We start from the raw sequence: 27,114 nt of genomic DNA, 5'->3' as shown, positions 1-27,114 counted from the left end.
CTCCTTGTGGTCTTTCTGCTCTTTTTTTGAAACTCAGCTTTTGTGCTCCAGAAAACTGCTTGCTAGTGTCCCAGCACAAGGGAGGCTGAGGCAGGATAACAAGATTGATGCCAGCCTGGGCTACTTGGCTACATAGGCAGGCCCACCTTGGAGGCTGGGGGTTGGAGACCTGCTTTAGCTGTGGGTCTGTGTATCCCTCCGTGCTCCCTGTCTAAACCCTTGTTTTCCCATTGATGACATCCTCTAAAGCCCAGGCTGTGCATGCCTCTTCCTCCAATGCCTTTCCAATTTCTTACCCCGTGTGTTTCTCTTCTTTTCTGAATTCCCATATAACACTTAAGAGATCTAGCCCATGATCTAGTATTTAATGTTTCTTACCTTGGCAGAGGGTGACCAGAAGACGGGAACAATGCTTGTGCTTGCATTCCAGCACACTTGAACAGAGATGAGTGGTCTTGGCTTCACAGTACTTGCTGTGCTCCCTTTGATTTTTGGTTTTTCTCCTTTGATTTCCTACCACATTCAAATCATTGTCACAGACCAGAATGAAAACTGACAGAAAAGGGGACAGGTGCTGCCATTTGGATGTCTCATTTTTAAACACGAGAGCCTTTGAGGTGTTTGATAAAAGTATTGAACTTAATAAACAAGATCTGCTTGTAGGTGAGCAAAATTTATCCAAGTAACAAGAGCAGGAAGTGTGTGGTATGTTTTCACAATCCCAGGAATCGACAAAATGTCTGAGTTGTAAAAATTCACGTGGCCTTTAGAAGCCCTTATTTGTTTATTTCGTCTTTTTGAGACAGGGTTCCAAGTAACCCAGACTGATCTTGAACTCACTATGTAGACAAGGCTAGCCTTGAAATCCTGATCCTCCTGAGTGCTGGGATCACAGGTGTGCACACCACTCTCAGCTCAAAGTCCTTACGTATTTAAGCAAAGTTCCTTCCTGATTCTTCTGTATTCAAACAGGATAACATAGTGCAGGTGTGCCCTTCATGTTCCATGAGTTAGTTGTTGCATCTGATTTTCCCAGTAGCCCAGGAGTAGAAAGCAGGGATTTCAGTGCTGGGCACATTGTGACCATCCCCCCACCACCTTGCCCAGGTACCTAAGTTCAGAGAGCTTATATTACATCTCATACTCTCACTGGGTTACTGCCAATGCTAGAGTTTGAATCTGTCTTTTAACTTAAAAAATGCTACTAATTTTTTATTATTCTGTAGCTATCTCCCATTCTAATTAATAAAACAATGACAACCTGTCAAATATGACAATTATCTTCATTTTACATATCATTTAGCTGAATTAATGGACCACACACTTACTGAACCTTGTCAGTGGTCAGTGTGATTTGCTCTCCCCTTTGTATTCATAAATGCGTGCACTTTTGTCCTCAGAAGAACCTAGTGAAGGAGCTGCTGCTGCTGCTGCATGTCCATTTGATGAGAGAGCTGAGGCCTCCATTGGTCAGGCGACTTGTCCTGCGTCATTCAGCTGTTGTTTGAACACAGGACCATCTTGATTCTGGGAGCTGTGCTCCGGCTGGTGTAACCCAGGCCTTTCTGGAGGCTTTGGGAGAAAGAGTTTTGGTGGTCACATTGAAAGAAATTGTAAGTCCCAGCCTACTGGAAAGAGACAGTACACAGTACCAGGAAAGCTCTAAGAAGATCTACTGAGGGTAGACGTTTTGCTTCCTGGGCTTCCCAGCGATGTCCTCGGAAGGAATCATTTTGCTTAACAGTTTGAACTTATACTCAAATACTGCTGTAGTAAAAGGAGAATCTTGCCAAGGAATGTAAAAGAATATTTAGGAGAAAGAGATTGCTTAAGTCAAAATACCTAAATGGAAGGAGTCCTGAGTGTGTAAGATCAGATATCCCACCGCAATGTAGGCGCAGTTGTAGTTTATATATTTTTGGCCAAATCACTTATTCTTTTACTGGGGTGTATGCCTCATTTAGATTATATATCCAAAAATTCATTGTAAACAGGAAAGCTCAAGATCCTTTTCAAAATTTTTATTTTTCAGGCTCACGTCATAGTAGCTAGGACAGGATTTCCAGCTCTTAAAAGGACAGTTAGAGTTGAGACTTGGGAGAGCTCTTGCCTAACAATAAGCCCTAACAGAGGGTGGGTTGGGGCATTGAATGGAAAGACAGGGAATTCTGCTTTCTACCTCTTTAGGTTCTCTAACTAGCATATTAGAGCTGAATTTTTTTTTAAGTAAGACTTTCTCCTTCCTTTGTTCCCTCCCTCCCTCCCTCCCTCCCTCCCTCCCTCCCTCCCTTCCTTCCTCCTCCTCCTTCCTTCCTTCCTGACAGTGTCTCTCTATTAAGCAGCTCTGGCTGTCATGGAATTCGCTATGTATGTAGACAAGGCTTGACTTGAACTCACAGAAATCTGTTTACCTGCCTCTGTCTCCCAAGCGCTGGGATTAAAGGTGTGTGCCACCATACCTAGCTTGAATCTCTTTTTTGATTGTGTTTTGCTTAGTTTTGGGGAGTTTAATGCAGTTCAATCAGAGATCATGATCTTTTCCTTTATTACACTCCTCTTTGGATTTCTTTTTTTTTTTTTTTTTTTTTTTTTTTTTTTGGCAGTTCTCCAACTTTGACACTCAGCAGGTTAATTCTCATCCACATTGATTGTAGATTTTTGAATGTGGTAACAGGCACGTAGGTTACCAATGTGTACAGCTTGTTTGGTGAGTCCTCATCCTCATTACGATTTCTGGACAAAGTACACAGATACGGTATGGAACATTCTTTATTCCTTTGGCCCAGAGGGCTTTATTGAGCCTGGTATCAATGCACACATCTGGAGTCCCCATCTCCTTCATAGCAAATTTCCGGATTTCTTTGAGTGCCCAAGGAGCACGCTTCTTGAAGCCCAGGCCGTGGGTGTGCTTGTGAATGCTGATGGTGTATTCTCGGGTCACGTCTCGTTGATGGCAGAACGGCCCTTCTTCTCGACACCCTTCTTTGCGGAGGCATTCTGCTGGGCCCAAGTTGGAAAGGTCCTCTTTGAATTTCTGAGTCAGTTTGCTTTTTGTTTTTCTGACACGTCCCTGGCAAAAAGTGTTTCTTTGGATAATTCCAAAATGCTAAATTTCATTCACTAGGGTATTGGGCTTTTTTTTTTTTAATCTTCATTTTTTATTCTGCTCGCTCCTTCTGATGTGGCCATCTGTTTTTGGGGTTTTTTCTTCTATTTTTAAAGGAGTTTCTAGTGTATTGTCCTGTTGATGTAATCACTGTAAATATTTCCATGATAAAGTCTGACTCGTCTGAAGGACGACCAAGGATGGGAAAACCTGCTGCCAGGGAGGGATGTGGGAGTGTTTTCACCCTTAGTCACTAAACCCTTTGTCCTTCTGCACGTGACCAGTGATAGGATTTTAAGGTCATTCCGGTATGTGAAGTCTGGCACAAAAGACACTTTTTAAAAAGGTACTGAAATAAGTTGTTGCCTCATGTATTTGTCTGCTGGATGGTGTTGTTATTTCTATGCAGATGCTGTGTTTGTACAGCAGCTGGTCTGGAGAGGAGGAACTGGGTGGTAAGGTGCCCTCTGTCCTCAGTGCCTCCTGGTAAGCTGAGCCTTTACCCCTGCTTTAGGGATGATTCATGACACAGGCCCAGCCAAGCTGAGATGCATTCCTCTAACTGTGGTAATTGGCTTAAAGACAGAGCTGTCATACACCTGTCCCTGTAAAACTCAAACTATCATCATTAGAAATGGTGCCAGGCCCATTCACGAGACTGAAAGCCCTGGGGCCTTTTTCCAGTCTTGGGAACCCCACAGAGAAGGAAGAGAGAGTCCATAATGGCCAGAGGAAGTGTGTTCTCAGGACAGCTTTCACTAGCCTTTCCAGGCAGTTACCCCTAATTAAGCCAGACTTACCCATGAATTTTCTTCCTACTCAGAAAAATTCCATCTATTTTTCTTGTTAGATTCTGTTACTTAAAATGTAGAGAGTCTGGAGTAATGTTAAACTGGGAGAAGTGAAAAGCAGTAGGAGTTAGGTTGTGCTGACATCTAGAGGGGTAACCATGGCAATCACCTTCAGAGTTACCATTCTGTCTAAGGGTTAGCAGAGGACTCACACACCCTGTGGCATTAGTATAGACTAAATTGTGTTTCCCTAAATTAGCAAGTTGGTGCCCTAGTCCCAGTTGACTGACTATATTTGGGCCTTTAGAAGATAAGGCTGGAGAGATGGCTCAGTAGGTAAGAGCACTGACTGCTCTCTCAGAGGACCCAGGGTTCAATTCCCAGCATCCACATGGCAGCTCACAACTAACTGTAACTCCAATTCCAGGGTTTCTGACACCCTCACACAGATGCCATGTAGGCAAAACACCAATGCACATTAAAAAAAAAAAAAAAAAAAGATAAGGTTAATTGCTGTAGTGGGGATGGGGCCCTAGTCCAACATGACTTAAGTCCCTGTGAGCAGAGGAGGGCACCAGAACACTCATGAACAGAGAAGAGACCATCAGACGGAAGGTGACTGCCTGCCTGCCTGCCAGGGAGAGTGGGGCCCAGAGAAACTTGCCTTGTGGTGATGTGAGTTAGGCTGCCCCCACATCGTGGCTGAGGTGCAGCCACAGTATAAATAGCTATGGAACAGGGATTGTCACCCAGGCCAACAAAGAGGGAGGGAAGTCTCCTGCTCTCTTCCTCTAGGACCACTCTGCCCCCACCTGTTTCTGTGCTTACCACATCCTCTGTCACCACCGCCCCCCCCACATTAAAAATGATGAGCTGCTGCTAGGAGCTTGTTGTGAATCCTGGACTGGAATGATGTGTGTCACGTCCCCAGGGTGTTTTCCCAGGAAGCCCTGGCAGGGTGAAGAGCCTCAGAGCAGCAGGAATCGTGCTTTGCAGGTTATGTTGTAAGAGTGGCATTGAATTCTCACTTCCTTGAAGTAGAAGTGTCAGGGTCTCCTGAGGGACTTCAGTGGGTGGGGGAAGTACTGTGTAGTTTCCCAGGCATGGTATGTGAGTGTATTTCCTTCATCAGAGTTAAATGCTAGCGATATAGAAGAATATACCAAGATCTGTATGTTAAAAAATAATATTTCATTAACACTGTGTCCAGTAAGTTAGATAGTGATGGCAGTTGTGAAAACAAACCTACAAAGGGCCAGAACTTGGCTATGTTTGGCAGACTAGAGCAGACCAGATCTAGAACTTTCTTCTGGTTCTGCTGTGGTGGTCAGTTTTCCTTTGGCCACTTCCATCCTGGTGGAGCTTCCCTCCTAGCTTCCTGGCTTCCCTCCTAGCTTCCCTCCCACCCCACTCCCCACTTCCCACTTCCCACCTGCTCCTCAGAGGGGCTAAGGCCTCCTCTGTAGTTTCTCCTTTTTATTCAAAGTCTAGGAACCCAGCCCAGGAAATGGTGCTGCCCACATTCAGAATGTCTTCCCACCACAGGTAATCTAGGTGATCCCCCTGGCATGGCTGGAGGCTTGTCTGCTATCTGTCAAGTTGGTAATATTAACCATCACAAGACCCGACCAATTTTCTTTTTAAATAACTAATGCATTGCATTTCTCTTATTGATTGATTGATTGATTGATTGATTGATTTGGTGGGGGAGCAAGCCATGCACATGTGCAGGTCACATGACACTGGAGTGAAGTCACTTCTCTCCTTTTACCATATGATTCCCCAAATCAAACTTGCCTCACCAAGCATGGTAGCAAGTGCCTTTACCGTAGGAGCAGTCTCACCGTGCCTACGCTGGGTTTTTAAATACAAAATGATAAACCACTTACAATATTGAAACTCAAACAGAATAACATTAAGTCTTCAGACAACCTGACACTCTCAGCAGAGGCCATAGGTTGGATGGGAAGCTGTCTGTAATGGTCTAAGGTGCATCTCAGGGTCCTGTATGTCCTCGGTATCCCCCACTCGTGTGTGTGTGTGTGTGTGTGTGTGTGTGTGTGTGTGTGTGTCTGTGTGTCTGTGTGTCTGTGTCTGTGTGTCTGTGTGTCTGTGTGTGTGTGTCTGTGTCTGTGTGTGTGTGTGTGTGTGTCTGTGTGTGTGTGTCTGTGTGTGTGTGTGTCTGTGTGTGTGTCTGTGTGTGTGTGTCTGTGTGTGTGTGTCTGTGTGTGTGTGTGTGTCTGTGTGTGTGTCTGTGTGTCTGTGTGTGTGTCTGTGTCTGTGTGTGTGTGTCTGTGTGTGTGTCTCTGTGTGTGTGTGTCTGTGTGTGTGTGTGTCTGTGTGTGTGTGTGTCTGTGCATGTGTGTGTGTGTGTCTGTGCGTGTGTGTGTGTGTGTGTGTCTGTGTGTGTGAGTGTGTGTGTGTGTGTGTCTGTATGTGTGTGTGTGTCTGTGTGTGTGTGTGTCTGTGTGTGTGTGTGTGTGTGTGTGTGTCTGTGTGTGTGTGTCTGTGTGTGTGTGTGTGTGTGTGTCTGTGTGTGTGTCTGTGTGTGTGTCTGTGTGTGTGTGTGTGTGTGTGTGTGTGTGTGTCTGTGTGTGTGTGTGTGTGTCTGTGTGTGTGTGTGTCTGTGTGTGTGTGTGTGTGTGTGTGTGTGTGTGTCTGTGTGTGTGTGTCTGTGTGTGTGTGTGTCTGTGTGTGTTGTGTGTGTGTGTCTGTGTGTGTGTGTGTGTCTGTCTGTGTGTCTGTGTGTGTGTGTGTGTCTGTGTGTGTGTGTGTGTCTGTGTGTGTGTATGTGTGTGTGTGTGTCTGTGTGTGTGTGTGTGTGTCTGTGTGTATGTGTGTGTGTGTGTCTGTGTGTGTGTGTGGTATGTCGTGCTCTAAAGAGAAGATGTGCTGACCTTCTAAGAGTTAGAAGTTGGTGGCAGGTTAGTGGTTCCATAAAGATTCTTTCTGAGCACTCTTGAATGTACTCAACCTCTCCCAACACCGGTGGACTCTTCAGGAGTCCTCAGGGCATGGAACCAATTTCTGCAGAGAAGAAATGGTGGGAAGAAAGTAGAGCCGTTAGCCAGGCCACCAAATAAGCATGAGACTCAAAAGGAAAGGAGGACATTCAGAAGAACATTGGGGCTTTTCAGAGTTTAGCCATGGGACTGACAACCCTGAGGGTAGGAATTAAACATGGCTCCTCATGTACTAACCCCAGTCTCAGATCCTCCACTTTTTCTGGTATGGTAGAGTTTCATTGTTTTCTTAAAAATAGAACTTTAAATCAGATATACAATATGGATGCAGGAGCTAGGTTTACTGAAATGCTGGATAAACCACAGGCAAGAAAACTCTGCTGAATGTCTGAGTAAACCCCCTAGTGAGGCCCCGCCTCTTTGCTGATAGGTGCCAAGGAGCTTGCTGCTCTGAGCTGCTTGTCCTCTCTCCTTGTGTGTGACCATATCCTCGAGCTGCTGCTGGGCTTGGTGGTTTTGGTCCATTTCTGCTTTGCATCTTGGCCCTGGGACAACCTTGGCAAACAGCTCGGTGCACAATGTGTTACTAGTGCTTTGCTGCCTTACAGCAAGTTCTTCACAGCCCTTTCTCTCTCTCTCTATCGTGAACTCCAGTTGTCATCCTTTCCCTGTTGAGCTCTTCCTTCTTAAAATCTGCTGTTTGGTTCCTCTTCCTGTGGACTCACAGCAGCCTCCAGTGGTCTGCCTTCATCCTGCCTTGCTCTGTGTTAGATCTGGTTCTGTTGCTCATGCTTTTCTCCATGTTTTTCTTAAACTTTGGGACAAGAAACAAGAAAACAGTGTCCTGGGCAGAACGTAAGATCGCCCGCAGGCCTCCTGGTCCTCTTACATTTGTGTTGAACACTTCATTACTTGACTGCATGTGTGTACATCAAGTGTAGCACGTAAATCCATTGTGCTTTTGTAGCATTTTACTTATATCCAGTGTACCACAACATATATGTAGAAATTGTTACATTGTAGCTGGTACATGTGACAGTTGTTAACAGAAAAGGCCTCGCTTCTGGTGTTCCCTTTAACTTCATGCCTACAGGAAAATCAGCATTAAAAGAAGAAAGTTCTGGAACCAGTGGGATGGCTAACCAGATTAAGGCACTTGCCACCAAGCCTGGCCACCTGAGTTCAGTCCTTGGAATCAAATGGTGGATGGAGAAAACTGACCTCTGTACACATGTGCTGTGGCATCTGTGAGCCATCTCTCTCCCCACCAACCGTGTAAAAATGTTGTAAGTTCTGTTGGAGACTGGAGAGGATTCGTTTACTTTGCTCCCCACTGCTAAGCACAAGGCCCTGCTTCCCCATTGGCAGCCTGGAGCCTGAGCTTCCACGCAGATTGGGTGTGTTCCTGTCTAGTTCACAGAATAAGTTTGGAAAATGAGTGGCACAATGTGTTTGGAACAATTTTGTAAACTAGAGAGTGGTGCAAACATAGCAGAGGGCAGAGGGCAGGTCAGTGGTATTAACAGTGTTTTGGTGTTCTCTACTAACTAGCCAAATGGTAGGAGTAACACTGAACTTCAGCTTTTCTCCTACTAGAAATAACATAATGATGATAAATGTGAAGATGGTGACACATAGTAGGCGCTTTTTGAAGAGGTTCTCATCAGGTGTTTGTCATGGATATCACACTATTAGGTTTAGGTTCTGAGTAGTCCCCAAATGAGCTTTGCAGTGGGGGAAGATATCTGTAAATGAAGTCAGTATATTTTCTCATGCATTTTTGGCCAACTATTTTATGTATGTGCCAAACTTAGAACTCCTGTTTGAAAGCTTTGCCTTTGATTCACAGAATAAAAAAGTCTAAGACGGGGATTCATTGGTGAATCACTGGTGGCAAGCAGGCTAGTGTTTAAACTTGTGCCCAAATATTGTAATCTGAACGTGTGACCAGCAGGAAAATTATTAGTCAGCTACATTGTATTACTTTTGTGCAATGTGCAATAAGCTGAGACCTAGAGAGTAACTAAGATAGAGATTCCCTAGAACATTGTTGCACACGGCAAAGGGGTTTAGAAGTACTGGGCAAACATGTCCAGTTATGGCAAACCTTGCTGTGTGTCAGATTCAACAAATGCTTGCCATCCCAGCATGCACCGCAGCGATGGGAACATGCTTGAACTCCCTCCACTGGCCAGGGTGAGAGCTTCGGCAGAGCTTCAGCAAGTTCACATGCTCACTCTCGTTTCCTTCTTCCAAATGTTTTTAATTTTAATTAAAATACGATTGCATCATTTCCCCCCTTCAGTTCCCTTCATCCCTTCACATTAATGGCTTCTTTTCTTTATTATTGTTACACATGCACACGTGAGCATGCTCAAAAGTTTGCTCCTGATGATAGGAAGGACTTCTTTGGGAAGTGAGGAGTCACTTCGAAAAATTAATGGTGGTTTCAAGCCCAGGCCCCTGAAGAAACATCACACCCTTAAGCTGAAACATTGCATTAACTCTGGATTTTATGGCCCTGAAACCCGTGTTCTGTAACAGTGTCTAGAATATGTGCCCGAGGCGTCATCTAAGTTTGAGACATTTACAGGATCTATTAGTGTGAGTGATTGGCCTGGCATGTTTCTGGTTGTCAAGTAAGAGCACCCAGCAATAATGTTTTAATTGGCAGTCACCATCCCAATTGACAACTTCTAATGAGTTAAAATAGCCTGTCCCCTCCCCCAGTTACATTGGCTTTGTGGGTGTAACATTGGCGTCTGGGTCTATCATATGGAAGAATAAGGACAGGTCATGAAACAGGCCCAGGGACAGCAAGGTGAAGAGGCTTGCCAAGAGCCCCACAGGACATGGGCCTGCAGCCAAGTCCTGTGGTTTCAAACCCAGGCTCTTCACACCGTGCTTCCAGATAGCTTCCTCGCCCGGCACCTCAAGGCTGTTGCTCCGCTTGCTAGTGGGTTACGAAAGCCTATCACATCAGGCTGTGCCCCACAGAAACTTCTCCATGGGTGCTGTGGATCCAGAGTAGGGAAGCAGGGCGTCACCTGGGCATGGCAGGAAGGGTTTCACGGACAGCTTGAGTGCTGTGGAGCAGTGGGAGTCCCCTGTGTGTCCTGCTTGCAGGGTTCTCAGAGACGTTTCTCTGAGTCAGTTGGCAGGAGCATGACTGACAAGGCTTCCTGGCAGTTAGGGTTAAGAAGAAAGACAAATGGGCACAGAAAACCTCAGACAAGCGCTTGGTGAAAGAAGCCAGTCTGAAAGGCTGCACATTGTGGTCACAGCTGTTCACCATTCTGGAAAACTGTAGAACCCAAATCAGTGGCTGTCAAGAAATGGGTAGAAGGAACGAGTTCTCAGATTGCAGTCTTTAGTATTGAGAGGGAGGTAGATGCTTCCCTTTCTCCCCACCCGGAAGTGTGTAACCTCCTCCAGTGTAAACAGCCCCGGTGGTACACAGTTGTTAGGATCAGTGAACACTCATGGGTGCTTCCTACCCACCCGATTCCATCATTTATTCTTGACATTGTATACCCAAGTGTTTGTGGGTTTGGACAAAGATACAGTGACACGTGTCTGTCATGTCTATTGTGGGGGCAAGAATACATAGAAAATCTCTGCCTCCATCTGCGTTTTGCTGTGTGTCTTAAAACTCTTTTTAAGTCTCTTTATTAAAAGGGGGGGCCGAGGAGATAGTTGAGCAGTTAAGAAGGCTTACTGGAGTTCATTTCCAGCATCACCGTCAGGTGGTACAGACATACACATAATTAACAATAAAATAATTTTTAAATTTAATAAAAAGGGAAAGTGAGATTGTGTGATGAGCACTAATGACCAGGTGAAGACCCAGCCCTGGAGGACACTGAGGACCTGGGAAATGGAGGATCTGGGTGTAGGTGCTGTGTAAAGGCGGCTACCTCAAGGCTAGTGGCTTTGCGAAGAGCTTACAGAAGAGCAAGTGAGTGGCTGTCCGGTGTGTGGCGGGGCAGGGCGATGGGCAGCAACTTTACATGTCTACTAATACAGAAAGATTTGACTGACAAGTGTCAAAAAATGACACAATGAAATGGAATTCAGTGAAATTAAGTCCTCTGAATAAGGAAATAGCTGTCAGGTGGCTGGATGTTTCTAAAGTGCTTTCTAACCACACATGGAATGTGATTCACCTCTTGCTGAAGGGTCACATTGTGTGTAAGCCAGTGAGCAGGCTAGAGGGTACTGATGCCATTTGTGTGCTGTGCAGGGTTCTCTGCAGTTGCTTCCAACACTGCTGAGTCCTCTGAGAACTGCTTAAAGAAATCCTGTACCTGACAAATTGTCATCAGGATAGATGACGTTTAACAGAGTGCTAACTGAGGCTGTCCTCTCTAGCAAGCATCTCTGGTGGGTGATGCGCTCTACTGTTCCAGAGTCTTTCCCGATCACTGCTTTCTGTTGCCTTCACAGCCAGGTAGGAATAAAACAGGAGACTGAAGCAGGGAGGCCACCTTCAGAGAAGCCATACTAAGAGTGCTCAAGGCCTGATCCCTCATTCTCAAGATGAGGAAAGCAAGGTTTCCAAACAGAGCGAGCAAGTTTAAGTTGGCCCGTCTCCAGATGCCATATCATTGCCAAAGGCTGTGGCTCTCCAGAGCCGGCTTTAGCACACCAGCACACCTCAGAGCATAAGCCGTGAAGCTGAATTGAGTTAACGATTTTGTTTGAAAAAAAATTGAATAATTTTAAAGAAAGGTTTCCGTACTTTAGAAAATTAATTCCCTAACATAGTATATTTCCCCTCAACCAGGCTAGGAAACTACACCCTACCAGCTGCCTCCCTAGTAACAGTTTTTGTTGGCCACATTTGAAGCGGTACCATTGGCGTTAGGAAAAGAGCATTTTAAAATAGAACATACTCCTGTTTTTAGAACAGTGTCCCTCTCAGAAGGGACAGGGATACCCTGAGGCCAGGTAACTGGCCTGAGGTTACTCAAGTGCTGGTACAAGCACAGGTGTCAAGTCCTCACCCTGCCCTCTCCCCGCCCTCACCCCCATGCCTTCAACCCCTTATCACACTGTGGTTCCTGGATCCTTTGAGTGCTTGGTCCTGACTCTGGTTTACCTAGTGCTCATGACTCCCTTCAGTCCTGCTTCCGGGAACTAAGAGGACCCAAGGAACAGACATGTGTGGAGCTGCTATGAGGCTCTGAATTGTGGAGTTTATCTTGGAGTCCTGCCCTTCTTGGCACAAGGCTGAGACCATAGCCATCACATTTCATTTTGGTAGGCTTCAGAAATTCAGAAGACTGATCTTTGCTTATCTGTTTGAGTCAATTTTCCTCCCTATTTTGTCATTGAAAAGGGTTGAAATTCGGGAGTGTAAGATTCCTTTTCCTAAAGAGGTCTTTGAGACTGAGATCCAAAAGACCAGAAATCCAATGGAGAGAAAGAACTCAGAGAACAGTTTATCTCCAAAGGAATTTGTCAGCACTCTTAGTAGATATAGTGCTGGTTTGAGAATTTTGACTAAGTAACCATCCAAAGCCTGGCTTCCAAACTCAGTCTGCAACCGCAGTTGGACACCTTGGACATATCTCTTCTTTCATGTGACTTCAGTCTATTTTTGAGAGTATAAGGGCAGAAACAGTCAGCTGTTCAGTGCAGGTGTTGAGTCACCTTTGGCAACTGTACAATCAGAATGAAAGTAAGTCAATGGATCCAGTGTCTTCCCTAAAGCAGTGGTGCCCTGCAGTTAATTAAGTCTTGATTGCTGCCACGGGATCCAAATAATTTCCCCATGGAATTTCCCCCTTATGGAAGTGGGATGTATACTATCCATTGTCTGGCCCCCAGTGCCAGCACCATGCTTGATGCTAGTCACTGATCCAACTTTACTCCTTCAGGTCACATGTGACTTTGTTTCCGGTGAGCTCCATGCCATAGGTCCAGAGCTAGTGCTCACATCGCACACCTTTCGAGACCAGGACGGCGCAGCCCTGCTTTCATTGGCCTTCATTGGTGTCCATTTCTACTATCTCAACACCCTCTAAGGCTGTTTCTGGTTGCCAGCATCCCTCTTAAATTCTGACATCAAAACTAATCTTGGTGCTCCGTGTGCTGTCCAGCCTAGGTAAGAGAATGGGTCACTTGTCCCACAGCCTGCATCAGAGTAAATGACTCAAACACCCATCAGCATTCCTGCGTCAGGGCTTGGTTTAGCTTCATGCTATGACATATATATGGTACCAGCAAGTTTGTCATGTGTGTTTACAAGGTCTCTTATGGGAGGTTGAGTACTTGGATAGAGTCCAGAAACACATCCAGAAAAGCATGTCAACTGATGCTCACTGGAGGCGTGTGAATGGCTCAGTGACAAAAGCTTAGCTTGACAAAGGGCACCTGAGTACTTATACATCACACACAGACAGATCTGCTGGGGAAGAGGGGAGCGCACCAGACAGCAGTATAACAGTCAGGGAGCTGCAGGTTCAGTAAGAGATCGTGTCTCAAGCAGTAAGATGGGGAGGGATGCGGGAAGCTGCTGGTCTGCTCACGGATATACACGCACACGCACACGCAGACACACACATGCAGACGTGCACACAGGCACATGCAGACACATGCACACACACACACATGCACACACACACACATGCACACACACACACATGCACACACAGATACACACACACACACACACACACACACACGGCAGTGATGAAACAACCCACTTTTAAATTAAGTGAAATACTTGGACCCTTAGCAAATGAACATGTGACAAGATACACAGAATCATTAACCATTAGGCCATGCAAATTAAAATTACAGACAGGAATGCCCAGCAGTGGTAGCTTTCCTACCTTGCTAGAAAGAGCCAGAGCAGTCCAGGGACTGTCAGTGAAATCTCTAGTTAACTAACTGGCCATCCTGCGTGTTTACTCTCCAGACTGGAAAAAAAAATCTGTGTGTGTGACTATTTTCGGCAGCCCTATTGACCACTGTCAAGAGTGGTCAGCTATTCAAATGCCCTTCAACTACATGGATAAATACTATGCACTGCATTCCTTCAGTGAAGTACTGTGAAAAGACACGAGAAGCCGCTGTGCTCACTAGTAAACACGGCAGTTTTGGTGCACTCGGGTATTGCACGCTAAGTGAAGACAGCATGTGTGAAAGGTTTCATAGGAAAGGACCCCATCAGTGTAGCATTCTTCAGTAGACAGCATTTCAAAACCGGAGGATAAATACCAGAAAGGGGTGTGTATGTGTGACTCCCCCGGGGGAGCCAGAGGTGTTGTAGGGGTTGAACTGTGGGTTCTACAGCGGAGGTTACATAGAGCTATACAAACATTACATTTATAGAAAGCAAATCCAACCCTAAAGCTCAGAGAAACAATTCCAGCACCTATAAATGATGAGAACTGGTCCCTTGTCATTATTCTCCTTTGGACTTACTTGATTTGAAATTAACCATATCCAGCTGATGTGGAGCTCACTGTGTAGCTAGGCTGGCCTTAACTTGGCAGCGGTTTTCAAACCTCTGCTTCTTGATGCTAGGATTATCGGTGTGCACTACCATGCCTGGCCCTTTCTTTGCATCCTCTTTAAACCCACTGGAGGGTTGTGAGGAGACCCGGGGCTTGGGAAACAGCTTTTGGAATCAGTGGTTTTCAGGTGGAGTTAGTTCATGAGTTCGCCTTGATACCAGAGGGCACACAGCAGCTGCTATATTCTAGGGCCCTTTTTCATCATAAGTGTGCTGGCCTCATTGTGTTTTCTGTTTACTCTCCAGACAGCTGAAGTAACTTGGGAATTATCAGTTTGGGCAAGACCCAAATCTTCTAGTGAAGATTATTACTGATAGAGCCAGGATGATAGGATGGCTTTCTTCAGCCATCTTAAAGCTCTTCTTTATAACACACTTGAAAATGTTTATATTTTCATTCTGCTTTTGGGGCAGGTTTTAACCATAGCTTTACTAAGATATAATTTGCATATTATAAATCCACCCATTTGAAATGTATAATAGGGAGAGTTTCAGCAGACTGCAGCTGGTCATGGAACATTCTTATTACTCAAGATGGTAACTGCTCATTAGTGTGGCAGTTTTTGTTTCAATTTTTCTTTCCCATTGCTTCAAAGATCCCCAGTTTCTGTGATAGACCCTCACCCTTAGATGTACTCTTGCTGCCTTCTGTTCCTTGCAGACAAAACACCCCATACATACACAAAATACACTTGACTTAAGTTTTTGTTCTAAAGTTGTAACTATGCTTCCTTTAAAAGGGTCACTAATTATTGTTGCATATTCAAACTCAGCCCTTAGGTGATGAGAAACTTCACTAAGCAAGTAGAGTGGTCCACTCTTTTTTTTTTCATTCATTTATTTAGCTATTCAAATGCCCTTCAACTACATGGATAAATACTATGCACTGCATTCCTTCAGTGAAGTACTGTGAAGAGACACGAGTACTTTTTGTGCATAAATAAAGTCATGCACAATTATGATACAGAATACAGTATGTTCACAATGGCATGGCTAAATTAAACCAATTAACATGTTATATCACGCATATTCATCATTTTTGTTTTGAGAACACTTAAAGTATACTATCTCACAACTTTTAAAATATAGCATATTGTTATCAACCATATTTATCATGCTCTCAGTAGACCTCAAGACTTCAGAGAGGCCATGCCTCTTGTCCAACTGCAGTTTTATATCCTTAAACCAATCGTTTCTCCATTGTTAAAAGACCCACATTGAAGCCTAATAGCCACAGTTCTGCTCTCTGTTCCCATAAGTTCATCATTTCTAGGTTACACATAAAATTGAAATTGTGTGACATTTGTCTTCCAGTGTGTCACTTATTTTTATTTATTTATTTTTCTGGCAAGCATATAACTTTACTACTTACTAAAGATGATATCAAATTTGCATGCAGAGGTGAGCACTCACTGAAACACCTTGGATTCATCACATATTTGAGTTTCAATTAGCATATATATATATATATAATATATATATATATATATATATATTTTAGAGTGGTCCACTCCTAAACTCAGCATTTAGGAGGCCGCAGATGAGACGGAGGGCAGCCTAAGCGTCTACAGAGACCTTTGAAAGGTTTCTGTACCCAATATTAAGTCTCTCACCAACTCGGCCAGTCAGACCAAGTCGAATTAAGAATTAAAAGTCCAGGTTTAACGAGCAAAGCAACTCCTGGGAGGTCTTGGGGGGTGGGGAGGAGAAAGCCACAAGGGAGAACCACGCCTTAAATAATTAGTAGACATGGTCTTGAGCATCTCAGGGGAGGAGCTGCTGATGGCCGGTGGGGGGGTGGGGTTGTCTAAAATGGGAAGAGCAGGACTGGGTGGAACTTCCCAACAACCTTGACTTAAAAAAATATAAATAGATGCATTGAGACTGGAGAGATGGCTCAGCAGCTGCTTTTCCAGAGGACCCAAGTTTAATTCCTAGCGTCTACATGGTCACTCACAGTCATCTCTAACTCCAGCTCCAAAGCCCTCTTCTTGCCTCCCCAGGCACAAAGTATGTTATGTGGTACACAGACATATATGAAGGCAAAACACCAATACGCTTATCTTAAAATGATAAATATATTAATAAGCTGTGCAGTGGTAGCGCACGCCTTTAATCCCAGCACTTGGGAGGCAGAGGCAGGCGGATCTCTAGACCAACCTGGTCTACAAAGTTACACAGAGAAACCCTGTCTTGAAAAATAAAAAAGAAACAAAAAAAGAAAAATATATTAACAAATAATACATAAACAACAACAAAGTAAACAATATCCCATCTACCTATGAAGTGTGAGCTTTTTCCTCCAACACTGAAGGTTCTGTCTTACTGTCTCACTGCCTCACTGCCTCACTGCCGCTGGGAATAAAAGTTACTCTGGGTTTTGGTCTTCTGCCAGTGGTTTGATTTCCCATGGAAAGCTTTTATAATTTTCTTTTTCTTTAATGTCCTTAAACATACTCTGTGTTTATGTGGATACATGTGTCCACTTATCTCTTCTCCTAACTGTATTTGTGCTCTGATGTCAGCTTTTACATTGCTCTGGAATTCTGCGTAATTCTGTCATTATTTGTCAAAATATTTTATCTATTTTTCTTTCCTTCCAAAATGACTTTTATAGAGAGATCGATGTTTCTGCTCCTGCTCTCTCTAAGCTCTTTCCCTTTCTTGTGTTCGTCAGTTCTTTGAACCTATCTGGGTGTTTTGTTATTTTTCTAATCACTGCCTAGACTGCTGAGCCTCTTGAACTCTGTGAAGGATAAAAGTTGGTTGGTTCTTGTTTGTTCCTTGTTGTTTATCCCCACCTAATGCTTTAAGTAATTTTCCTTCTCTCCAAAGGTGTTTGTCATGCCCATTGCGTTTGAAAGTTCTGCTTTTCATGGCTGAGGTCACTGCTCTGTTTCCTTCTAAGTCTTTCTTTGATGATGCTTGTCATTCCTCTTGAGATGTGACTTCTCCTGAGAGTTTATCATTATGTCCTTGGACATTCAGTTGACATAACCAGTCATACCTGCTGAAGCTACAGTGAGTCTAGCAGGAGCTTGGTTAGGAAGGAAGTACCCAAGGGGGCTACCCTGAGACGCCATAGGCTCTACCCTCCTTTTCCTTGTCTGTATGGCGGTTGACTTATCTACTTCTTGAGCAGAAGAGCACAACTAAGATTCTTAACATGTATCATATATCAAGAGCTGTGCCAGAGCAAACAGTTGATAAAAGGTGACTAAACCAAAGGGCATCATTCTTGGAGAAGTAAGTGGATGATACCAGGTCTGTGATATTTCTCTGCATTTTGCTCAGTAAACACTGTTAATGAGGTAAAGTGTGTAAGCTGAATCTTGAAAGGCAAGTGCAGTTTTGATTGCAGATAGATGGAGGGTAATTTCTGGAAGATAACTAGATGTGAAGACACCGAAGCTGGGCTTTACCTTGCCTGTGTATGCAGGTTGCATGTGAAAACAGATCAAAGCAGCATCCTCATGAGTACAAAGTCCATGGAAGTCTTGGATCATAGGTAGCTGAAGAGACAGGTTGCATTTCCCCTACAGAATTGCTCAAGTGCCCTTATCTGGCTGTTTATACTTTGTTTTCCAAGCCCCATAGTGTAAGAGAGAAAGCATGTAAGGGCAGGCCCCAGGCTGCGGGTGGATATTTGGGATTTGGGATTTTTGCATTTTTCAGAGTGTGTGTAATAAACTGGTCTTCACTGAGCAGGTCTGCTTAGGCAGGGCCTACAGCAAGAGCAGTGGCTGTGCCGTGTGAGTGAGCACAGTTGGCTAGCTATGTTATTTGAATGTAAACCTTGTTGGAAATGACTGGAAGGCAGTCACTGAAAATACAAGGATTGGCCTGGGTGCTGGTGGCACATGCCTTTAATCCCAGTACTTGGGAAGCAGAGACAGGCAGGGAGCTTTGTGAGTTTGAGGCCAACCTGGTCTACAGAGAAGTTCCAGGACAGCCAGGCCAGGGCTACACAGAGAAACCTTGTCTTGAAAAACAAACAACAACAAAAAAAACCCAAACAAACAAAAAAGAAAATACAAGAATCTCCAGAAATCCAATTTCCATTTTGGTTTTTGAAGTCATAGTTGAGTCTCTGAAGACTCACTCACATTAAAAGACCTAGTGCACACTGCTAATGCAGCTTCATCAAGTTGGAGATGCTCGCAGATTTGGGGTGATGATTTCTCTGCCCTCCTTACTCCAAAGCCCTCCTGCTTTATTTCACTACAGACAAATTGGCAGTTCTACAAGAACAGTTATCTCCTGTGTTATCAATCAAAGTCACTTTGCTGTCCCAAAGGGCTGAATATTCAAAGTTGACATGCCAGACTGGTGATGGTGAAGGCTGTGGGCCTTTAGGAAGAGGTCATTAGAGGTCACTAGAGGCGCATCCTGGAAAATGGGGAGGGATCATAGCTCTCGCTCTATGGGCTTCCTGGCCAGCATTTTAAAAGGACTTAAGTCCTTTGCTCTGCCATCTGGTTTTGCCATTGTGTGTCACCATTACCAGAGGCCCGGAGCATGAAGTTGTCTGATCTTAGACTGGACCTTCAAAAGCATGAGCTCAATCTCTTCAGCAGTAGGAGTCTAAGCATTTCGTTATAGTGACATGAAGGTGACAAACATGATGCTTGTGGGGTTACTCGTTCAGAGAACACACAGATTCTTGAAGCCATTTGAAAGTCTTTATTTGCTGGCCAGTGGACCACACAGAGAACTTGCCTGAGTTGTGTAACCATGAGCCTTACCAATCTTGGCTTCTTATGCACACAAGCCATATCCTGGTTCACAGTTGCCAATAAGCAGAGCTACAGAAGCCAAAAAGTAAAGTTAGTATATTTAGGGACTTTCCCAGAACTATGGACATGCTGAATTAGATCTTTGTTCTCATTTTGACAGGCATTTGGGGTCTGTATGCTGGGCTCTTAAATCAGAGTGGTGCCATGTTATCTCTAATATGGCATCAGTTGTGCTTGGTTCTAGGGGCCTGATACAATGTTTATATGCATTGCACTGAGGTGAGATGGACAGTACTTAGCCTGTTTGCCAGTTCCTCATGGAGGCTTCCTTAGTAAGGATGTTCTTAGCTTTGGGGTTAGCCCCTGGTTTATTTAACAGACTCCAAGTTCCTTGGAATCCAGCAATGTGGGAAATACCTCTTGCAGGTCCGGTGGATGTTTGTGTGCTGACATGCCAGAGCCAGAGGCTTTGGCCTGTCTGCTACAGGTGTTAGTGTCTTTCCTCTTGATTCATTCATATGTCCCTTGGTGCAGTCACCATTTGCCCTAAGCCTTAGGTACCTTAAGTACCTAAGGTGCCTTAGGTACCCTAAGCTCTATGCTGGTACTGAGCTTGGCTCGTGGTATCGTAAGCTGCTTCTTCAAACAGGATGGGTTTCTTCCTCACTAAACTGCTTCTTTACTGCCACCATCCCCTATCCTATTTTTCCAAGCTGTTTGTTGTCTTAGCATGATTGACTTTGGGCCTGTTATTGTATAGTTTTTGTTTGGTTGGTTTGGTTTGGTTTTTGTATGGGAAGGGGCACCCATGACACAGAATGTATGTGGAGGTCAGAGGACAACCTGCAAGAATCAGTTCCCTCCTTCCACTGGGGTCAGACTCAGGTCCTCAGGCTTGGTGTTACGCTCTCGAGGCCTCATCCACACATGTTTAATAAAGCCATTCCTTTCAGTGAACAGACGAGGAAGCCAGAATTGAGGGTGGGGATGGTAACCAGGAGTTCTGCATAAAGCAAGGTCAGGCCAGGGCCTGTCTCCTGCCTTGCTCCTACCCATAATTCTGCTAAGTGTGTTATTAAAACTCTAGGGTTGGGTTAAAAGACCTCCCAGAAGGTTCACTCTAGCTACCTGCTTACTGGAACCAGAAAGGACAGCAGCACCATGTGAAGGGCAGGAAGTGGGGAAGGAAACTGAAAGGCACTTTCTCACGGAGATAGTTACACATAGGCCAGCATCTCCAGGAAACGGAAAAAAAAAAAAAAAAAAAAAAAAGCCTTTGCTAGTGTAATACCCATCACTAATTCTGCTTCTGTCCTTGATGAAGTGACTTACTTTAAAAAACAGCTGTAAAATGAACAAACACAGGGTACTGAAGCTCACAGAATACCAAGTCCTTGCTGTTTTTAGTTGTGAAGCAGACAACCCAGGACTCTGATTCTTGTGAAGAAATACCCTGATAAGCCCCACAGTGGCCAGAGCCATCTGTCTCTGTTTGCTTTTCTGTCTTAGGGAAAAATGGTGGTGCCTAAGCTAAAGCGACCACAGGAAGCCAACCCTGGAATTGGTAAGGACTAGAGGAGTGGAACCTCTGTGGTCTGACAGGAGACATCTGAGCTGTATGTAAGGCTTCAGCTGAGCTGTTACCTCGGGGCTGCCTGTGTGTGTGTGGTGCTCTCCCGGGAGCCCTGCTCAGAATGCCCTCTGCAGAGCTAAGCACCCAAGGGTGATGCTGGAGGTCGTGTAAGTAAGATGAGCAGCAAATCACCCCAGCCCGAGCCAAGAGGCCCACTGTGATCTGAATGTAAAATGTCTCCCTTAGGCTAGTATGTATGACCTGTAGTCCCCAGCTGATTGCAGTGTTTGAAAAGGCTGAGGAACCTTTAGAAGGTGGAGCCTCACTGGGGGAAATAGGTCACTGGAGGTGGGCCTTGAGGTTTTATCCCCCAACCCCACTTCCTGTCTGTTTTCTCCTTCTTGACTGCTGATACAATGTGACCAAATACCTAACACTCCTGTCTTTCCTGCCATAAAAGACTTTGTTTGTTCATATGTTTAACAGGGGCTCACTGTATAGACCAGGCTGACCTTGAAATCACAGAGATCCACCTACCACTGCTCACAAATACTGGGATTAAGAGTGTGTGCCACCACACCTGGTCGGATCCCTTCTTAAATCATTAGCCAAACAAACCTTTCCTTGAGGTTTGTCACAACAAGTCAAATAACCAACACAGAAAACTGGCACTCAGAAAGAGCCTGCCATGCAAGCATAAGGACCCGAGTTGAGTTCAGATCTCTGGCACCCGTGTAAAAGGCAGGCATGACAGCATGCATCTGTAACCCCATCGTAGTGGCTGAAAAGGAGGCAAGATAGATCCCTGTAGATTATTGGCCAAATGATGAGGTCCAGGTTCAGTGAAGGACCTTTTCTCAATGAAGGACAAAGCTAGAAAATGGTAAGAAGTGGATGATAACCAGTATTGATCTCTGGCCTCCATGGGCACACACAAGTGCATGTCACACACACACACACACACACACACACACACACACACACACACACAGGAACACAGGAACACACATGTATAACACACACAACAACAACAACAAAGAAATGCAGACAGTAGAAGCCTGGCTCATAAGTTCTGAATAGAACAAGGGCTTTGTCAGGGCCTGGGTTAAAGTCCATTCACGTGACATTCTGGAGAAAATGTATGCCTGTACTCTGCCTGTGCCCTGAGAACTTGAGTAAGGCTAAATTCCAACGCAGTGGACCACCAGGCCTGCTGCCTTGCACCTTAGATCTCTGTGAGTTTGAGGCTAGCCTGGTCTACATAGTAAGTTCCAAGCCATCCAGGGCTGCCTAGTGAGACCCTGTCTTTAAGAGAAAAAAAAAAAAAAAAAAAAGCAATGAACTCATTTGTTTGGCAAAGGACATTTCAAAGCAGCAGAGCCATTGGTCTTGTGGCAATGACTTTGCTCCAGCCCTTGCCCAGGTCTACAATGAGAGCAGCTAGTGGTATGGAAACATACAAGAGATACTTGTGGAGGATGCAGCCATGAGCAAGTCAGAGCTGCTGACAAGGTGGTGCAGATGTAGCTGTAGTTATTGGGTAAGGACCTCATGTTTCAGAGGGCTGTTAGGAAAGGTTCCCTGAGGAGACCTGAGCCATCAAAATCTTCAACTTGTGAAAATGTGAATTTATTTGACAGGAGAGAGTCTAAAGTAAGAGTGTCTACAGGGGATCCCTGCTGGATAAACACCTAGAGAAGTGTTTCCTGAGGTCAGCCTTTAAGGCACAGATCCAGGCTACAGCTGGAGGTACAAGATAGGAAGGTACCACTGAAGCAGTGTGTGGCAGGATCAGATTCCTTACAGCTAGGCCCCGGAGGCCTGTCTCAAAAGCTAAAGTGGAGAGTGATTGAAGAAGACACCCATCTCAGCCTCTGACCTATATACATGTACACATACATACATGCATGCACCCATAGGTACACACACATGAATACATACACACAAAAGAAAAAAAAAAAAAAAAACCTAAGGAACTTTCAGGGCTTGGTGGTTTATGTTTGTGATACAAGCACCTGGGAAATAGAAACCCAGGATCAGGAGATTGAGGTCATTCTAGTCTACGTAGAACTTGAGGCCAGCAAAAATCAAAAGAACAGAAGGAAAGGCTTCTTTGGAAGAAGGGTCAGAGTGTTGTATTGCATGCTTTAAAGTGAGCCATGGGCCAAGGAATGTGGGTGTCATGTAGGAGATGGGGACGGGACGGGGAGGGGCCACTTCTACCAAACCTCAAGAAGGAAGTGTGGCGTTCCCACCATCTTATTTAGCCTAGTGAGATCCGTGTTGAAAATCTGATCCATGTTGGACTTCCAACCTGCTGTTACCCTACAGAATTATAAGATAATGCATTTTTATTGTTGTATACCACTGTGTTTGTGGTTATTTGTTACAGCAGTAACAATAAAGAATACAGAATAGAAAATGTTCTTAATAAAAGCTCCAAGATGTATAAAATAAGTATTATCAGAACTGAAGATGGAGAGAAACTAGCCACCCTTAAGCCGCTTAGAGATTTTAAGGCCTTTCTCTCAGCAGTTGAGAAAATGTTTAGCGAAAATAGTAAGGACATAGAAGTTCAGCACCTATTAACCACCTTGACCTAACTGACATTAGAGAGAACACACTCTCTCTCTCTTGTGACCATGGTATGTTCACCGAACTGGACTATATGCTGGACAGGTTGAAACAATTGAATTCATACCTGGAAATACAAAAGAAGTCATATTTAGCACATGCTCTGACCACAGTAGAGCTAAGTAAATAGCAGCAGAGCAAGAAAACACCAAAAATTTTGAAGTGAAACAAAGTAAATAACACACTTCCAAATAATCCGTAGATAAAAAGAAAAATTCACAAGGGAAAATAGCAAATACTTCAACCAGCAAAAACCAAAACCACAAGTCAAAAACATGGTTTGCAGCTGACATGTGCTCGACAGGAAACGTAGGTCTTTAATGCCTCTGAAAATGCACTTCCAGTGTTCAAAGGGTGTTCATGTCTCCAGTTGGAACAAGCTCTAAGTTTATGCTGTCCTCCACCCAGCTATCTCCCATGGTTGCAATCGTATTTCAGTGCGTCTGTTTGCCCGAGGATCCATCTGTCCACCGTGCCCCCAGCCCTTCGTTCCTTTTTCATAGGGTCTCAGGGTGTACCTCAGACCTATGAACCTCCTGAGTGCTGGCATTGCAGGTAGGCCAATCAATCGCACCAAGCTGTAGGACGGTAAAACCCCTCTAAAGACAAGGCCTACCCCTCCTTTCAATTCTTGGTTTTTAGTTTCTAGCCCAGTGCATGACTTTTCATGAGCTTTCTCCTAAGTTAAGGAAACCCATGGAAGAGGCAAAGACTCACCCTGTTAAGGGTGAGTTAAGGAAATGGAGGCCAGAGTCTCTGATTGGCAATAAACCCAGGTTCCCCCTGTTCCTGCAGTGTTCTTTCAGCTGTGAATCTCTGACTGCAGTATCCTTTCACAATCAAAATACAAATTCTACCCTAGAGTCAAATGGGCAGTCTGTTATAGCTGTACACACTGTACAGGCCCCTGCTCTCAAAACCTGCCAGGACTTTCTGAGTCTGGCAGCCTTCTCATTGGGTCCTGTAGGAAGTCATCTGCCATGACCCTGCACTGTGTCAAGTGGAAACCAGAGCCCAGATTCTGTGGTAGTTTTTACCTAGATCAGACAATGAGGCCAAAAGTCACTGGTGGGCCAACACCACAGCCTGGTCGCCAGCTCCTGGCCAGCTTTGTTAGTTCTCAAACCCTGGACGAAAGGCTAAGTAAGTTGCCTATTATCATATGAAAGTAGACACTGTCCCCTAGCCTCTCTCAGCATCACCAGTTCCTATCACCCTGACCCTAGACTCTCCATCCCAGGGGCTGGGCAGTCCTCCCCCAGCTGCTCTTTCCTGTAACTGCACCTTTTTAGTTACTGGTCCTCTGGGTCTCTCTGTCTCTGGGTCTCCTTGCCTCCTGGGCCTCTCTCCCCTCTCTCCTCACATGGCCCAGTTCAGTTTGCTGGCCATGTCCACTCTGGACTCTGCCTGTGCTCACCCTTGTATCTATAATAAAAAACCTCAACCCCTTAGGAGCAGCCATGCCCTCTTTATTTCTTTTTCTCACTCAACAGGAAACTCAGGAGCTTGAGACTGCCAGTCTGGGGCCTCGGTGCAGATCTCGACCGCCTACACTGCTGGGCCTGTGCTTCTTGTTTCACTGTTTTCTACATAGGTTTCAGTTTTTCACTTGGGTTTGTTTCCCCTTTGTCTCTGGTTCAGCTTCCTTTTCCTGTTTGGTTTTAAGTATAGTCTGAAGTCGTAGCTGTCTTCATAGGGTCTGTGGTCCTCTGAGCCACATAACCCGTGGAGCACGGTATTCAACCTCCTCAGGTCCCTGTGCAGCCTTCATTCAGCCATGGCCCCAGGGTGAGTACGGGGATCCAGAGTGGGACAGAGATGTGTGGAGGGGAAACCTAGACTTTGAATGTTGAAGGTTCTGTAGAGGTCATCTCTGGTCCTCTTGGATACCAGTCAGTGATGGGAATGTCTAGGACCAGAGGGCAAGGGACTTAGCAAAATCCTAGAGCAAGTTAATGGCCTCAGCACCTCTGCTCTTCCCAGGCCCTGGTCTGTGCTTGTAGGTGGCGATGACCTGTAATCGCTTGAATCAAAAAGACTTACTCAGAATTGACCCACCTGGGAGGGTCGAGGGGACTGTGAGCTTTGAGGGGAGTGTTCTTGATTACAGGTATGAGTGGTGGCTTTTGGCTCTTTGCGGAGTGTCCTGGGGCAGCTTGTATGCTGTGCCTCTGGACCAAGATGAAAGGCCTGAGTTCCTTTTACATTAGAAACTGCATGTGCTATTTATTACCTGTGAAGAGATTTGTCCCCCTTTGGTTTCTGCTCTCATGGACGATGCTGAACATTGTTGAGTACCAGTCATCTGCAAACCATGTTGTAGTGTGAGTGGACTTGAGCACCCCTTTCTCTGTAACTACATGAAAGGTTATGATAGGATCAAGTTCTAGCCGCCAAGACTTGGGGCTTTTATTTAAATCATTATAGCCTTGTGTCTTCACATAAAATAGAAATCCCCCACTTTAAAAATTATTTGTTTGCTGGTATACACCTTTAATCCCAGCACTTGGGATTAAAAGCAGGAGAATCTCCTGAGTTCAAGGCTAACATGTTCTACAGAGTAAGTTCCAGGACAGCCAGGACTACACAGAGAAACCCTGTCTTGAAAAAAACAACAAACAAAAATTATTTGCAAAATGCTACTTTACCACCTGTCTTCTTTTGCCCTTCTTTGGATGGATGAGGAAAGTGTTACTGCTTCTCCCTTGCAGCTAAGGATGCTGAGGCTCTGAAAGGCGACTTCCCCAGGGCCCACCTGGTTGAAGAGCGGCCAGGTCTGGAGCTTACTCAGAGTGCCTCATCCGGGCTCTTGAAACACATTTGGCAGTGAGCTACTAGACTGACTGAGACAGTGAGTGCAGTCTGTCGGCCAGCGAGCACATCTGCCCCTCCTGTTAGTCTCTGCTGAGGAGCTGCTGCCCAACTAGGCCAGGGAAACACTGGTTTGTTGCTTGAGTTTTGGTGACTTTATTCCTCCTCCTTTGCAGCCAGTTTCCTGTCATTTTAGTAGTTTTTGTGTAGCTTCAAGGAGTTTTGTTGTTGTTGTTGTTGTTGTTGTTGTTGTTGTTTTGCATGGAGCTGTGAAAACCAGAATGCTTTCCATTCAGAGGTATGATATTTTCAGTCATGAATTACATTGAGGAAGCTTACTGTTGGTTATTGGTGGTAGAAAATAGTACTAGGAGGAAATAGGGAGGAGGCAGCGAGAGTTTTTAAAGGCCTTTAACCCTTAGACATTGGAGAAGTTGCAGCTGGAAAGCACCCTGGAGACAGTGACTGCAGGTCCAGGGCAGCAGAGCTTCGGGCCTTGAACTTTCCACTCCAGTCAGAATAATTGCTCTGTGCTCCGTATGCACTCCCTGCCTTGGGCTAAGAAAAGCCCTTTGTGTCCTGTTGTTGTAAGAGTGATGACTCTCAAGTCTCAGTTCTAGCTTTGGAGACCTAGAGTTGGGCAAGACTTGTCTGCAGTGAGTTAGAGGCCGGGTTTTCTGGTGTCTCTCTTCTTCATCAATGTTGTATGTGCTTGTCTATGCAGATAGGCTCATGACTTGACACTAGGGCTGTCCATGTGAAATATGATAGCATCTAGATTCCCCACTTACCCTGGCATTCATGGTAGGGCCATAGAGGGCTTCCTGTCACCAAGGCCACTTCTGGACCAGGAACCCTTTTCAGAGCACCTAGTCCGAGACAGGAGCTTAACTCTCTTGCACACTTGTCAGAAAACTGTCTCACAGCAATCCTGATGACAAGTGGGGGGAAAGGAGCCGTCCCGCAAGCCTCAGC

General features: G+C 45.1%; 1 protein-coding gene and 1 pseudogene across 1 annotated transcript in view; one reads left to right on the top strand and one right to left on the bottom strand.

Annotated features, from left to right (window-relative positions):
* Positions 1 to 27,114, top strand: part of Evl (Enah/Vasp-like) — a 143,137-nt gene that overhangs the window by 53,465 nt on the left and 62,558 nt on the right. The gene's annotated exons all lie outside the window — the stretch shown is intronic.
* LOC100770722 lies at positions 1,471 to 26,942 on the bottom strand (annotated as a pseudogene).

Source organism: Cricetulus griseus, chromosome 5 (genome assembly GCF_003668045.3).
Source record: "Cricetulus griseus strain 17A/GY chromosome 5, alternate assembly CriGri-PICRH-1.0, whole genome shotgun sequence".
In the NCBI taxonomy this organism is placed as follows: domain Eukaryota; kingdom Metazoa; phylum Chordata; class Mammalia; order Rodentia; family Cricetidae; genus Cricetulus; species Cricetulus griseus.
This window is presented reverse-complemented; position numbering and strand designations above follow the sequence as displayed.